The following is a 17,177-nucleotide window of genomic DNA, read 5'->3' on the forward strand; positions in this document are numbered from 1 at the left end:
GACTTTTTATTTTCCCAAAACTGCTTGCCGTCCTGAACGAACCGGTGTAAACCGATTGGATCAAGTCACTGTGCAGATGGTCCTCTCCTATCCTGTGTGCTTGCTGCCACAGCTGTAGCGGCAAACGTGCAAATCGTGTGAGTCTTGATGTTTGTTTGCGAATGTCTGAAGTGTGCCAATATTTACAATCACACCAGCTGATTGTAAATCTCATTTTCTTTGCTTTTTTCCCCCCTAGCCTTTAGCAATTGTGTGCTTAGGTTTTTTTCCTCATTAGTTTAACTTACAAAGTTCAAACAGTCACCACAGGCTGGGGAACACTATGAAGGCCTGCAGCCAAATAAAAGATAAATTATGCATTTGGGCTTGCATTTTTCCCGGTTTTTGTGTAACGCTGCAGGAGGGGACTGCATTATGCTACTTTTGTTTAATCTCAGCATTATAAAGAAACTGTTTACTCCTGTGAAACTTTTACTCATGGAATTGGCTTTAAAATTCTTGCACTAAAACCAGACTTCCTCCACGTGACAGATTGTGAGCCCCCTGCGTGGCACTAAGGGATCGAGACAGAAAGGCTAATCAATTTGCTCGTGTTTAATTAGGCACTTTTTTTGCCCATGTATTCTTTATTTTCTCTCCAAATGCTCTGTATCTGTCTTCTTTTGTCCAGCAGCTTTTCTTTTTTCTTCTTTTTCATTTGGCAGTGTGGTTAAGTGTGATTAACAGAACATGTTGTGCTGGGAAAGATGTGGAGTCGCTGGAATCTTTGCGAGCACCTTTTTGTCAAAATAACCAGACATGCTGTTTAGTACGGGAGACATCTTTCTTCTCCGTTGTCTGTGTCAGCGCAGCTCAGAGACAAAGTTTTATCTCGCTGCAGCACAGCTCATTTTCTATACTCTACATACACCATGTAAAGCATTTTATAAGATGTTTCATGTCAGTGGATTGTGCTGTAGCACCAGTTAGGTTCTTGCTGTGCCCTTTACTCAAGTCACTGTAAAAAGGCCCGCACACATATGTTTCATTGTTTTCAGAAATGTCACTTGGTACAAGGTGCGCGGGTAGCTAAATCAGCTCTTTGTCAGATTATCTGTGGCAGAGCATTTCTCAAGCGCAAGGGAAGCTGGAGGTGAGATGGTCGGCTTATCAATCTTGTAGCTTTCATGTGCGAATGTGGCGTGGGAGCATTAAATGGCAGACCTAATGGGGCTTCTGCTAGCTGGAATAACTAATAGCCCATCAGAGGTAAGGAGCCGAGACTTCCCTCAGCTTTGTTATTCCTTGCCCTCTACAGCTCAAGGGAGCAGCATGAGTTGTTAAAAATGTAATGGGATTTTTTTTCTTTTCCATTTTTTTGTTACCTCTGTGCGTGTTACATTTCATGCCAAACACAGCAATGCAATGTAAGAACACATGCTAGAGCCGGACACCTGTGAAACCACCTGCAGGTTTGTCGTGCTTGTTTAAGTTGCTGTAAAAATGTGCCCACTAGATCGTCGTGTGCATTAGCTATGAACGTTGCTGCCATCGTGCTCATCAATAGTGTCTTGGGCTATTTGCATCACAGTGCAGGCAAAGTCTCTTCTGACACACGAGAATTCATTTTTCAGTTTTTATTAAGAGCCACAGAGTGCAAAGTGGCAAGTGAGATGAACGTGGGAGAGATGCTGTAAAAGGCTGCCCGAGGGCTCAAACCTTCTTCTCAGGAGTGTATTGTAAACGCCAGAATCCGCTGCACTCCCCGCACATTATTTTAGCTATTCCAGATAGCAAGCACTTAAGCTATTAGCTGCATTTTCAATTAGGAGAAAGAGCTTTGTAATTGAAGCCTGTTATCTTCTGCACATGCCCAGACCAACAGACGTGGAGTTAATTTGTTTCTATAGATTTACTCCAGCACAGCTCAGCAGGTTGGCTTCGACACTGCGAACTGAACTCGCAGGCTGTGAATTTTGATGAACACTTTGAACCGTGCGATTCTGTGGTCTTCCTGTGGCACACTATTTAAAAATTTAAAAAAATAAATAAAAACCCTCTCTCTTCCTTGTATGCTATCCACTTCTGAGCTCATAGAGCAGCTGCAGTGGTAGCTGTCCACCCACAGATAATCCCCTGCAAAGTTATTTCAGAAAATATTATGGTGAGAATCCCACCGTCTCAGCCAAAGGCAATTCTTGTACTAGGGTGGAATCTGCAAGCCTTAATAAGGTGAGGAGATCCTGCTCAGAGATAATTAATGTGGCCTGTGAAAAAGGCGAGTGAAGTGAGGAAAAAGAACTTGCCGGTGCGACGGACTGACACCACTGTTGTCCAAAAGACAAGCCTAAATAATTACTTTTAAAAATCAACTAATTTTCCAGCTGGCAGGGTTTGTCAACATTCTGATGCGTTCGAGGCCAGCACAAGCTTCATTCATGCATGAAGTTGTTCCTTTTTCCTTTCCTCGCATTTGCAGTTAGAGTGTCCCCCTCCTGGTTATATTAAAAACTAATGGCTCCTGTGGACCTAATCAGTGTTTTCCTGGGACGAACTCTGTATCTGGGGGCGCATTTTGTTCAGCAAACATTTGTTTAATTTGTGGACACCATAATACGAGCCTGGCCTTCGAAATGTCAGAAATAAGTATCAAGCATGATGGATGATAAACATACACTGTCTCTACTTGCCAAGATGGCAGCTTGCACTTCATCTCTGCGTAAATGCACAGAAGGCTGGCTGCCGTCAAGTGAAGAGAGTTTTGACAGTCTTTGGTATTTGTTTCCAAATAAAGGCTACAGACATCAGTAAAATGGACCAGTAAAAAAAAAGTGTGTGTCATTTTTTTTAACACATCACTTAGCAAACTACAGGTGCAAGAAATCCTTTGGATTCCTGCATTGATTAGTCATGAAATAAGGTGTTCACTTCATCTAAGTCACAGTTACAGACAAATGAAATTTGACTACTTAACTAATATGACTGGAACGCTTTTCCTGTCTTTATTGAACACACAGAAAAATCCTCTACAGTGTTGGGTGAAAAAGTGAGTGTGCAGAGGTTCATTTAGCAATAACAAGTTCCATTAGACCTTTGTGATTAATGCTGATGAGAGTTGCTCCACAGTGAGGATGACGTTGGGTGATTCCACCTGTTTTAAAAACTGTTTCAGTTCATCTGATTACACGGCCCTATTCAAGTCATGCGTACTTGGGGACACAGTGTCTTAATTTTACAGCGTCTTCTTTAAAAATCCTTAATTTTGTTGATCCATACAATCACACATGCAGCCAAAAAAAGTTTCAACTTTTGTGTTATTTGTCCAGACAACAAAAAGTGTGTAACAAACTACAGCTTTGTAGATCAGTGGTTTCATTCTGTGGTGTGTTTCATTCTTATTCAGTGTTTTTCCTATAGTGGACACATGAATAAAGACCTTGCCACTTGTAAACAATTCTGCAGGTGCTTTGCTTTTAACCTTAGATCTCTTTTCACATCTTTCAGGATTGCATGTTGTGCTCTTGCTGTGATCTTTGCAGGACCCTTAGCGAGAGCCAAAAAAGTCCTGACTTTCCTCCATTATCTAGACAATTTGTCTGTCTGTGGATTGATGACCACCCAGGTCTTTAGAATTGGTTTTGTAACCTTTTAACGGCTTCGTGCATCTTTATAATGCTTCTTCTAAGATCCACTGAAAGTTGTTGTGATCGAGGAACAGCTCACACCAACCAGTCTGTCTTCAGTGCAGACTTTGTCAGTAAGCAGTCTTAGAATGGCCATATTTTTAGAGATAGGAACCTCCACAACCCACACTTCAAATCCAATCTCCTTAATGGAAGTGGAGGAGTCATTAATAACGAGGTTACTTATTGTTTCTAGTGAATTATTCCCGAATGTGTTCCTTAAAGACTTTGATTTTGTGCGTTATTAGTTTAGTCAAATTGTGTTTGTTTATAATTGTGATTTAGATGAAGATCAGGCCATATTTAGTGAGTAATCAATGCATACATTATTATAATCCTAAGGGATAAAGAACTTTGAGGGTTTACATCAGTGAGTGCACACCCGACTGTGCACACTGATCTAAACCTCTCACACAATAGACAACACAATACAACACTGAAAAATAAGGCACGTGCAGTATAGCAAATGAAATGTGTTTTGGGGGGGGTCTTTTCCTTAAAAAAAAGTCTCTTTATGCCATTAATTTTTATTTTGCTCAGTTGTCTTCTTGTTTGGTAGAATTGAAAATTACTGTACCTGCAAGACTGGGTGGCAATGATCCACGGACACACAGAAGTACACTGCTTCGCTTTTATCATACCTGATGATTTTGTGAAAAATGGACTCCAGTCAGCTCCATTAAAACTCAACTGCAGCAAAATGCAGGAAGAAACAGACTATTAAGTGAATTGGCTGTAATGGCTATTATACAACATAATTTTTCAGTGGCCTGTGGTGATGTTAAAAAAAGAAAGAAAGACTTCTGTGTATGATCAAGAATATTAAGCAGATTTGAGGTGTTACATTTTAATACTGTATACATATACACATTGCATGTTTATCTCGTGTGCATATAAGGAATATAATTACATATAATTCTATAAAAATACATAGGGTTTTTAAATTTTTTAAAAATATTTTTATTGCTAAGATAAGACAAATTAATTGCATTGAAACACAACAGAATACAAATATTTTCATGTTTAAAGGATACTTGACATCAGGGAGCTTCATAATATGGATGGTACCGCTGCATACGCTTTCATTTTCATATTTCAGAATGATCTCCGAACATTGTTTCTGTCATAGTCTGAGTCACTTGTAGTTTCGCTGTGCTTAAAGCAATAAGGTTAGCAAGCAGATGTAGACTTTCTCTATCATGCTTCTACCCTTTCAGGCTGCGTACAGGCAGCCCTACTTTATTATTGAAGGCTGTTAGGACTGTGCAGTGTGAGCTCAGGATGAAAAAGGGTACAGTGGCTTTTAATCTTTGTTACATTTAATAGTCTCCTAAAATCAAGCTGGAACTAAACACCAGTGTTTTTTCTTAAAAAGTAATGCTTTACCTTACTTAATTACTCCCCGGCGAAAAAAAAATGTGTTACACTTCTCATTACTTTACTTTCATGTTACTCCATAAGATGGTCTGAAATACACTGTCACATAATCACTAGTTAACAATATAACCCTTAGGCTACAGTCCCACACACTGACACAAATCTCTTTCCTAATGAGGACATACATACGACCTTTCTTTCAATGTTTCAGCATTTGAACACAAAGCCGACAACACAAAGAAAAGTTGAAAACCAGCTCAAAGAGAGACTTTAAAGAAAGCTCCACTGACATTCTACTATAGGAACACGCACAGGCTTCAATCCTACAAGCTTGACTGCCCCTCACTGCCTTTGTTACCTGCTGAAGGTCAGGCTCTGGCTGCTATGCAATGCATGACATTACTGTGTTACGAAAAATATAATGTGATTACAGTAACAGTAATCAGTAAACAATAAAAGTTACAGTAATATAAAGTACTAGTCAGAGCTATTCCAGATCAACCAAACCTTCTCATTTAATGTACTGTGTGGTGGTGTGATTGAGAGACCGTATCGCCTGCGGGAAGAAGCTCCTCCTCAGTCTCTCTGTGTTGGTCTTCAGGGAGCGGAATCGCTTTCCTGACCTCAACAGAGAGAACAGTCCGTTGTTGGGATGGCTGAGGTCCTTCACGATCTTCCTGGCCTTGGTCCAGCACCGCCTGCTGTAGATTGAGTGCAGGTCAGGGAGCTCGGAGCGGATGGTGCGCTCAGCTGACCGCACAACCCTCTGTAGAGCTCATCTGTCCTGCATGGTGCTGTTCCCGAACCAGGTTAAGATGTTTCCCGCCAGGATGCTCTCTATGGTGCACGAGTAAAAGTTCCTGAGCACCTTGGAGGGCAGTTGGAAGTCTCTCAAGCGTCTGAGGTGGTAGAGACGCCGACGGGCCTTTTTCACCACGGTGTTGATGTGACAGGACCATGACAGGTCCTGCGTGATGTGAACTCCGAGGTATTTGAAGCTGTCCGCTCTCTCCACTGGGCACTCGTTGATGACGGGGGGTCTGGTAGTTCCTCTCCTGCTTAGTGCTGAAGTCCACTATCAGCTCCTTTGTCTTACTGACGTTTAGAAGGAGGTTGTTCCTCTGGCACCAGTTCTCCAGATTCCTAATCTCCTTCAGGTAGGCCGTCTCGTTGTTATCAGAGATCAGGCCCACCACAACGGTGTCGTCAGCAAACTTGATGATGGTGGTGGAGCTGGTAGTGGCCACATGGTCATATGTGTACAAAGAGTACAGCAGGGGGCTCCGAACACACCCCTGGGGGGCTCCAGTGCTGAGAGTGGTGGAGGCTGAGACATGTCCGCCCGCCCATCCTTACTGCCTGTGGTCTGCCAGTTAGGAAGTTGGAGATCCACTGACACATAGATGAGCTGAGTCCCAGATGCTCCAGCTTGGTGGTGAGGTGGAGGGAATTATGGTATTAAATGCAGAGCTGTAGTCTATGAAGAGCATTTTAACATAATTCCCCCTTCTAGTGTCCAAGTGAGTGAGTGATGTGTGGAGGAGATGAGAGATGGCATCGTCTGTGGAACGATTTGGACGGTAAGCGAACTGTAGTGGGTCCAGTGTGTCTGGTAGTGAAGAAATGATGAAGTCTCTGACCAGGCGTTCAAAGCACTTCATCACTACTGAGGTGAGGGCTACAGGGCGATAGTCATTGAGAGAAGCAGGGTGGGGTTTCTTCGGGACAGGAACAATGATGGACTCTTTAAAGCATGTGGGGATGACCGACTGAGATAAAGAGATGTTGAATATCTCAGTGAACACAGGAGCTAGCTGGTATGTGCAGTCTCTGAGGATACGACCTGGGATGCCGTCGGGTCCTGCTGCGAGATGTGTCTGCTACTGGAATTCTGTGTGGCATTTATCTGGCCTCTAATCTGAGGTGCTGTTAACTTTTTGAGGCTGGTGACTCGGATGAATTTATCCTCGGCAGCAGAGGTGACTCTTAGTCTTCCTTTCCTGGGGCGGTTCTCATGTGAGACAGTTTTGTCGTAGTGCTTGATGGTTTTTGCAACTGCACTTGGGAACACATTCAAAGTTTTAGACTGACTGACCTTCAGTCCTTAAAGTAATGATGGACTCTCGTTTCTCTTTACTTAGCTGATTGGTTCTTGCCATAATAGGAAATCTAACAGTTGTCAAATAGGGCTGTCAGCTGTGTACCAGCCTGACTTCTGCACAACACAACTAATGGTCCCAACCATTAAGAAGGTAAGAAAATCCACAAATGAACCCTGACAAGGCACAGCTGTGAATCTACAATATAAAAATCTTTAGAGTTATTTATCAATTTTTTCTTTGTAACATAATTCCATATATCTTGCTTCATATATTTGATGTTTTCTGTTTGTTTCTACAATGTAGATATAAAAAAAACCCAAGAATTTATAATATAGATGAAAATATAGATGTTAATAATGGTAAATAATCTATGTATGGCAATGTTTGTGCAAACTTTTGTTCAGATTGGCCCACCTGTTAAGGTGAGAGTACATACAGACTTATATAGATACACTACAATCATTATAGCAAAGAAGGTAAGGTGTCAGATATCTATAAATGAAACAAAGTAAATACAGATCATTTTTAATTTTTCTTTTGCTAAAAAGACTATACCAGACTACATATTTACATATACATATATTTCCAAACTCTGGATGCTTGACAAACGTAGAGTCCCAACAAATAATACTCAGTGTTTATGCTAAACCAAGCCATCATCAAAACAAATGTCTGCCTAAAACGTTAAAAGCATTTCTCAAACGAACCCGTTCTTACTTCACTGTTAGCTGCAAACGTACCTCATTCTGCATTTACTTAGAGACTTCATACCAGCCTCAAATATGCAGCATATCCCACCTCGTTCCAGTCAAGGTTGTGATTTCAAACCGAGTTACAATGTTGCAGTGGGATTCATTAGCAAAAATGCACATAATCAGACCTCAGACTTATCTTTAGTAAAGCACCTCTCAGGCTGCTGTGTGTGTGGGGTGAGATCTCCAAATAAACATACTCTGCGATATGTATGATTCAGACTTTTGACAGATGTTCCTCTTGGAGGTGTGATGTCTGCTCGGGTGAGGAGGTGGAATACATTACAAAAAAAAAAAGAAGAATACTTAGCAGCAAGTCGAGGCAACGTGAGATCTGTGTAATAATAGCTTGCAGTCTAACATGGACTGTTAAAATGAATACGGCAGTTGTGTTGTTTCATAATTAATCTTAGCATCTCTTCTTTCATCCGATTGATGTTTTCGTGATTTTATTACTCTCATTATGATGTGCTAATAGCACATGTCTCAGCCAGCTAATAGCTTAAGCTGGCACAAGCGGAAAATATGATGTTCCTCCTCCACGCTCCAACACAGACAATATTGAATTTCACTCTGGGTTAGATGTACTTATTTACAGAACACATGCGACGAACTGCTGTTTGTGTCTCTGGCTAATCATTAAAGATCCCTGCAAAAGCTTTAAAGCCAGAGAAGTGGGAGTCTCCTCTGAGCCCACATCGTTCTGCCGAGGAAAACTAAATGAAAGCCATCATTTTGTTGACCTTCACACCTTCATTTTTAATTGAGGCCAGCGCTGATTGACAACATCATTAATTGTGATATGCACTTGATATTACATGATAACCTAGTCCTTCATTTAACCCTAAGATGAAATGTCTTGTGTGAGCAAATTGGTTGATTTGGTACTACTTTGGCATGACTGAGACGTATGTTGTAATGAAACAAAGAATGGGAAGTTTTGAAATGGAATTAGAAGCCCCCCTTTTTTTGCACAAACTAATTTGGGAGTAAATGAAAAGACCACAGAGATAAATCAGACTAATTCATCCCTCCCCATCACACAATCTCCAGTGGTCCTCCCCTCCTGGAGCCACACACAAACCATGATGAATATTTAATGCGATATTAAACTTCTTCTTTTTTTTTTTTGTTCAAGACCATTTTTTCCATTAAGTAGTGATTAATTAGAAGTATGTTTTGATCAGAGGAGTCTCTTTCCATGGAGGCAGAGGATCTTGCGCCTCCTCCTCTGCTTTTGAGATTCATGGGGGAGCCCAAAATATAAACGAGTAATTGGTTGGAAAAAGAATATTACTAAATCTTAACATCATTTCTAACATATTTCCCCTCTCTTCTCTGGAAAGAAAAAATCCATTATTGCAACTCTGATTAAAATTCTTCAACAGCAAAACCTGCAGGGCAGGAAAAAGGTGAAAGATCAGTCTGTGTGAAGAGTTGGTGGGTGGCGGAGGAGGAAAAACAGGCTCCTGTTGATGCTCCCTAAGGCCGCGCCTCTTATATCAATTTAATGTACTTTGTCTTTTTTTTAATGCTCACGCTGTTGTTGACCAAATGAATGTTTCAAATAAACAATTTCACATTCTTTTTTTTAAATTATTCACAATTTTTGTGTTAAATTCATGCTGTTACATAGTGGATGCTGCTATACATGTTCTAATATACAGCCTACTGTGTGTTTTTGTGTGTGTTTCTCTAAGATACAGTATCTTGTACGCCACTGTGTTGCTACCTCACCCACCCAAAATAACAAATTCCTGTAATAAAATAACAGCAGAGTCAATTTCTTGTGAGCAAAGCTCTTTCTCAGCTAAAGTCTTACTGACAGAATAACATAATTTGTCATTTCTTTTTTTTTGTTGTTGTTGCTTTCTTTGTACTTCACTTGTACCCCACGCATAAGCCCGAGCTGTGTCCTTCTGTCTTTGAGTGTTGTGTGCTGGGTTATTCTTTACGCTTCCTTGCTGGCTACAGCTGAGGCATTGCATTTGTGGCTCATCCGTCTGTGTCATTCTCTTGAACACCTTGAGGGTTTCTTTAAATTTGGAACAAACGTCCTGTTGGACTCGAGGGTGATCTGTTTAGAATTGGGTGGTGAAAGGTAACTGTGACCCAACAAAACAATGTTTTTGTCTACAAAATATGCTAATTGTGAACTCATTTTTCATCAAATATCTAACAGAATTTAAAAAAAAAAGGCATTTCCTGTCCACAAGATCAAAGATCACCTTTGCCGTGATATTATGATGTTGAATAAAATGGCACAGCTCTGGATTAGACGACTTGCCTCACTGTACAGCCAACACCCATTCCAGACTTTCATCCTGGGGAGGCTGTGGCTCAGGAGGTAGAGCCGGTCACCTACTAATTGGGCAAGACGCTAACCTCAAGTTGCTCTCTCCAATGGTGTGAATGTTACATAGAAAGCACTTACATAGAAAAAAAAGTGCTAGTATGAATGGGTGAATGAGGCAAGTTGTAGAAAAGCACTTTGAGTGCTCAGTTGGAGTAAAAAAGCGCTTTATAACAACCAGTCCATTTACCAAGAAGGATTCACACTGTGCAGTTCTGTCATTGTAAGAGTGCTAACTGGCTGCTGTCTGTTGATTCATATTCAGTACAGGTGTGGCAGATAAATCCTCCTCAAAAACATCTCTGTGTCTGAAAAATTACTTAATCAGGCGCTCTGTCCGAGTGTTTTTGTTCTGACACGGTCAATTTCATCTGGATGTGATCAACATAGTTCAGCTATCTGGGTTTATTATGAGGTGTAGCATTAGCTGCTTTAGTTAAAATTGATTTCTTAGTCAATTTGAGTCTAACTGTGCGTGAAAGTGTTTACTATGCTCGTCATCTTAGCTTAGCTTGTTAGCTGTCAGCTTTTGCTAGCAAAACGAAGCTAAAGCATTTCTGTAATTTACCTAGTATTCGTTTCTTCCAGTGTTATCAGTCCCATCCACTAGCTGCTTACATGCTTCATGATCCAGCAAACCTCTTCGCACACCATTTACACATTTGTTCTCAGTGTAAACCAGTTGTAATCCTGTGTCTATTAACAGCACCGATCAGTAGCACAATGTTGTTTTGGTGCCTCGGCTGTAGTCATGCTCCGGTGTTTCATCAGAGGACAATCATTTTTCTTGCAAGGCCAGCCTAATAAACCGAAGGCTGTGTCTCTTTTCAGCCTTATCTGAGCAATTAATACAAACGCCTTGAAGGATTTACTTCCTAAAGTAGGTGTAATACTCTGGTATTGAGGAATGTACTTTTCTTTTCAGGACTCATTTTGTTTGAACTCTTTCATGTGCTTCAACGTTTCCACATTGCTATAACTCCAGGGGGGTACATCTAGTTTTGGTGTCAGACACTGTGAAAGATTGGCCCACAATTTTACACAGGCATTCAACAATCCATCATAAAAGAGAAATTCATTTTAGAAGAAGCAGAGAAACCAATTTCTCCAGTTGACAGCCGCCTCAATAGACCACAATGCAATGCAGCGTCATGACAAGTCATGTCTTGTTTTTTATTATTTTTATTTTTACTCTCCACCTACCTACTGCAGCTGAATCAAGCAACCTGACCCTCAACTCCCTGGCGCTCGTCAAAAGGCATACAGGGAAATGCAGGAAATCACTAGCTGATGTCAAAGCAGATGTGGCAATTTGAGGGAAGTTCGGTACCCGAAAGACAATTTACATCAGATCTGCGCTTCTGGCATCCACAAAACATTACAGATTGATGATACATATCAGTGTAAGTCTATCCAAGGGTGGATTTTTCCATCAAGTCTTCAGTCTGAGTCAGAGTTGAGGAACAAAAGAACTACTTGAATTCCCAAGGAGTCCAGATCAATGTCTCTTTTCAAAGAAAAAAAAAGTATTTGCACATATCAGTAAACTTCTAATAACTTCTCAAAAAATCTGGATCCCATATCGAGTGTCCTATTATCATGGCGTATCTATCAATCAGCAATCACACGCCCTGGATTCCCTCAGTTTAAGCTTCTCCTCACTCAGTCAGCGACACTTCTGCTTTAATAGGATTTGACAGCTTATCTAGCACTTTATGAAAAGTCGGGCACCGCAGAGAGAATGAATAATATAACATGAAAATATTAGACATAACATTTTATGCCGTTTTATGGTCACAGCAGCCACGTTAATTTTTCATCGCAGCTTGAAGCAGTTACTGCGTGTTTAGCCCTTCATTTTATTATGATTCATTTAATTAGAGCTATTAAGACAGTTTGACGGAGACGCTGTAGTTCTGCCTTCTGTGTCACTTTGATTCCCTTGAAAAGAATTTGAAAGTGATATTTAAAAGAGAATGAAATGATGAAATGTTGACTAGGCACATTAGTGCTTGCCCTTGTAAGTTGTTGGACTGCAATTTGTATCTCCACGCTTCTCTGTAGAGTGACACTACAGTTTCTTTCATCATTTCTCCTCAGAAGAATTTTGATGTAACGTTCACGTCTACCTCAAAAATAGTGTTTTCCCAGAAACTAAAACCTCTACATCGTGTAGCTACAGCATACCAGTATGTTCTCACTCTGTCTGATGGGACACGGTGTGTCAGTCAGCACAAACTGAAAATGATGCCACACTTCTGCCATCTTCCTCACTTATAGTGAAATATAAATATCAGAACACTCACAGTGGCTGTGCTGATGTTCAGCAGGTAGGTTTGTCGTGTTTACCGCCTGAGTTACTGTTGCGTTTAATGCATATATGTACGCAGTTTTTAGCCAAAGCTAGTTAGTGAAAACAAAAAAAAAGAACAAGATCCAAGAGTCATTAAAATTAATTAGCAGGGTTAAGGTATGAAGACACGCTCCCTAGCAAGCAAGTCAAACTTTATTCATACAACACATTTCAGTGTGCTGTGCAAAGCATGAGCTGCCACACACTACATACTAAGTAATATCTAAGTACAAATAAGTAAGATAGATTCTATTAGATAGAAATTGTTAAATAATTAGGACTACAATAAGATCATACAACCTGTAGGTCCAAAAGATAAACAAAATAATTCAAATAAATTTATGCTGAAGCGCCAAATCACAACAGCAGTTGCCTCAAGGTGCTTTATATTGTAAATTAAAGAACCCAGTTTGAGCAAGCACTTGGTAACAGTGGGAAGGGAAAATGTCCTTTTAACAGGAAGAAACCTCTGGCAGAACCAGGCTCAGGGTGGAGTAGCTATCTGCTGCCACCGGCTGTGGATGAGGGAAGGACAGCAGGGTAAAAGACACACTGTGGAGGTGAACCAGAGATTAATAATAAGTATTGATTAAATGCAGAGTTCAAACATAAGAAAAGTTATGGTATCTGGACTTAATGCAAGCCATCATGAGGAGGGATATCTGCATTTTATTTACATTTTAATTGCAACCCAACATAAAAGTTTCACTAAAAAAACAGGAATGTCATTTGACCTATTAGGGGCCCTTCTAAAGATGGAAATTAAGCACTTTTAACCATTGGTTGTTTTGGTTCTTTGAAACGTGACTTCCCAAGCAAGGGGTGGACCTACCCAAGGATAAAAAGACAGAGCAAGCTAACTTGTTAATCACAGGTTAGCCACAGACTAAAGAACAGTCTCATTTATTATCTATTTCTGTCCAAATGGAAGAAACAAAAGTAACATCACACTAGATTCAGTAAGACTTTAAAACCCATTGAAAAAGTGTTTACTTGTCGAGGATGCGGTGTTCTCTGACCATATGCCTATTTTATGTGATATTGTTCTTTTTAATCCTGTTCTTAAGCTTGCTGTACCTGCTCGATGTTATCGTGCTTTTGGCTCAGATACTGCCGAGCGGTTTTCCATATTGTTTGACCAATTTATTTCTTATCCTCCTGAGTTGTCCACCTCAGATGGATTAGTTTCTTGTTTGGATTCTGCTTGTAAATCTGTCCTCGACGCTGTCGCTCCTTTTATATTCAGACAATGCAAGCCAAAGGCTAGTCCTTGGCTAACTGATTTTACCAGAGCCGCTAGAAAAGAATGTAGAAGATGTGAAAGACAGTGGAAAAAAGATAGGCTGTGCGTCTCTATGGAAGCTCTTAAGACTAGCTGGAAAGTCTATCAGAGAGCAGTAAAGGCTGCCAAGCACTCCTATTTTTCTCAACTTATTGCTGCCAGCTCGCATAACCCTCATGTTCTATATAACACTATAAATTCTGTACTTAATCCGGAAGGCTATATTCTTTTGCACTCTTCTGCGGTTATGTGCAATAAGTTTCTTAATTATTTTGTGGATAAGGTTGCTAGTTTGAGACTCTACCTATTGCTGACCCAGCCATGCATGGTTCTTGCTCAAGTCTGTTCTCTGCTTTTCTACCAATTGTTTTATCTGATTTAGAGAAACTTGTGTTGAATGCTAAACCGTGTGGCTCTCCAAATGACGTTGTTCCTCCCCGTTTTCTTAAAAAGGTATATCCTATCATCGGACCACATATTCTGAACATTATTAATACTAGTCTTTTGTCTGGTCAAGTACCTAGGGAATTTAAGCATGCAGTCATACATCCTTTACTTAAGAAACCAGGCTTAGACAGTTCAGTCATATCAAATTTTAGACCCATCTCTAAGCTTCCCTTTCTTAGTAAGATTCTGGAAAGAATTGTTTATACTCAGTTGATAGACTACTTGAATGACTCTAAATTGTCAGAAATCTTTCAGTCCGGCTTTAAGCCATTCCACAGCACGGAGACAGCCCTCGTAAAAGTTATGAATGACATCCTGATAGCGACAGACCGTGGTAAATATGCAGTGCTGGTCTTGTTGGACATGACAGCTGCATTTGACACTGTGGATCACGATTTGCTGATCTCCCGCCTACAGCACTGTGTGGGAATTTCTGGTTCGGCACTTTTGTGGTTAAAGTCCTATCTTTTAAATAGGACCTTTTGTGTTAAGTTGGGGTCGGCTTCATCCTCTGTGGCCCCTCTGCTTTGGGGTGTGCCACAGGGATCTATTCTTGGGGCGTTATTGTTTTCATTGTACCTCTTGCCTCTTGGCGCGATTTTCCGAAAGCATAAAGTGCCATTCCATCTATACGCAGATGACTGCCAGCTCTACTTACCTTTTAGTCATTCTGATAGTCTCCCAACTGGACCTCTGCTTGACTGCCTTACTGATGTCAAAGCATGGATGGCAAAAAACGTTTTAAATTTTAATGATCGGAAGACTGAAGCTATTTTATTTGGCCCAAATCGTTCTTCTCATACTCTGGATGTTGATCTTGCAGCTTTGACTTCCCAACTAAAGAGTTCGATCACAAATCTCGGAGTTAAAATTGATTCTGCACTCACCTTTGATGACCATGTAAACGGGGTGGTAAAATTAGCATTTTATCACCTCAGGTGTTTATCAAAGGTTAAGCCCTTTCTTTCCAAGCGTGACTTGGAAAGCGTTATTCATGCCTTTATTACCTCACGTTTAGATTATTGTAATTCTCTTTTAACAGGGGTTGGGCAGGGCACTTTGTCACACTTGCAATTAGTGCAAAATGCTGCGGCACGATTTTTAACTGGCAGAAGAAAATTTGATCACATCACTCCGATTTTGGCCTCTTTACACTGGCTTCCAATTGAATTCAGGATCCGTTTTAAAGTCCTTTTATTGGCTTTTAAATCTCTAAGTGGTCTGGCACCTGTTTATTTGTCTGACTTGTTGAAGCCCCACGTCCCCACTCGTTCCCTTCGGTCAGCTGAGCAGTTGCTGCTTTCGGTCCCAAAGTCACGGCTGAAACTTAGAGGAGACCGAGCGTTCTCTGTTGCCGCGCCGATGCTTTGGAATAACCTTCCTCTCCATATTAGACAGGCTGCATCAGTGCCAGTTTTTAAGTCTTTATTAAAAACCTACTTTTATTCCCTGGCTTTTAACTCTGTGGGTAACTGATATTTTTTATTGTTTTTTAACTTTATTGCTATGTCTGGTTTTATTACTATGTGCATATTAGTACTGTACAGCACTTTGGTCTACCAGGTGTGTTTTTAAAGTGCTATATAAATAAATAAATGATGATGATGATGATACTGAGGTCATGAATGAAATGGAACGATTTTCTCATAGACTGCTACCTCCTGCTGGCCATGGGAAAGAATGCTAGTTTAAAGCACCTCTGCTTTGCTTCACTTTTCAGACCCACACGTATATAAACACACACAGATACATCTCTTACATAAGGTGTATCAGCACACTGCTAGAGTGGGCGTAGCATGTCTGTATAGAGCAGGGGAGCAAGAACCAGCCTTATTAAACAAATCAAACTTTTGATCAAACTCATATGAAATTTTGCCGAAGCGCACAGCTGTTGGAGCACATGGAACAAATTGACTCAAGGAATGAAATGTGTCAGATTTCATTTCGTGTGTAATATTGATGTTAAATGCTATGGAGATGTTTAAATATTTGCTGCCGTATAATCTGCTTTGACATGTATTGTGAACAGGTGGAGGGAGCGGAGGGATTCATCTCTCCGTTTTCACTCTGGCTGCCAATGCTTCTTTTCAAATCAAACAAATGGGTCAGCCCTTTGTTCCGGCAGAATATTTTTACTTGCCTTATCTAAAAGGGATATAATACACTCTGATCAGCGGGCTGTTTCAGCACTCTAAATTTAAAATGCTTTCTGGATTTGTGTAGGCAGACAGCAGTCAAACATTAACCAAAAAAAAAAAATTTACTCCATGCTGGGCAAAATTGTAGTTAATTTTGGTCATTCACAGAAACGAAAAAACAACGCTGTCTACACAATGCAGGATGTGGGGCAGATATTCCTGTTGGGATTACGTGTGCTCCGAGTGAACAGAATTTAAACATACCTCAGCTGATTTCTGGATTTCTTTTCTTTCAGTTCGACATTCCCCAGGTACCTTACTCCATGTTTTTGTACCGTGTTTTTTTTTTACCAACATCCTTTCCCAGCTATGTTTCTCCATACAGCGAAAAGTAAACAAGCCAAACTTAAAGTAGGAAGACAAACTGACAGAAAGAACTTATACTTTTATAAAATTATATAGGCTGAAACTGCAAGGCCATGTGCTGGAAAACAAAATAAAGGCAATAAACTGGGAAAAAGCGTAATTAGCCAGTTTCCTTGGAGATGAGCCAGTTTTTCCATGCCAATAAATTCAGCAATCAAATTAACTTGTGAACGACACATTGACATAAAAATTCAATTCTGTTGTAACGTAGGTAGATGGGAGAGATTATGAGAAGAATATTTAGAGCCAGTGGAACTTGGTTTCTAAAGTGAAGCCATCATTTAT

The 17,177-nt window shown here is 40.4% G+C and overlaps 1 protein-coding gene across 6 annotated transcripts in view; it reads left to right on the forward strand.

Annotated features, from left to right (window-relative positions):
* LOC309719243 (leucine-rich repeat transmembrane neuronal protein 4) overlaps positions 1–17,177 on the forward strand; it is a 57,924-nt gene that overhangs the window by 3,922 nt on the left and 36,825 nt on the right. The gene's annotated exons all lie outside the window — the stretch shown is intronic.

This window comes from Aulonocara stuartgranti (assembly GCF_965226115.1).
Source record: "Aulonocara stuartgranti genome assembly, chromosome: 12".
Classification (NCBI taxonomy): domain Eukaryota; kingdom Metazoa; phylum Chordata; class Actinopteri; order Cichliformes; family Cichlidae; genus Aulonocara; species Aulonocara stuartgranti.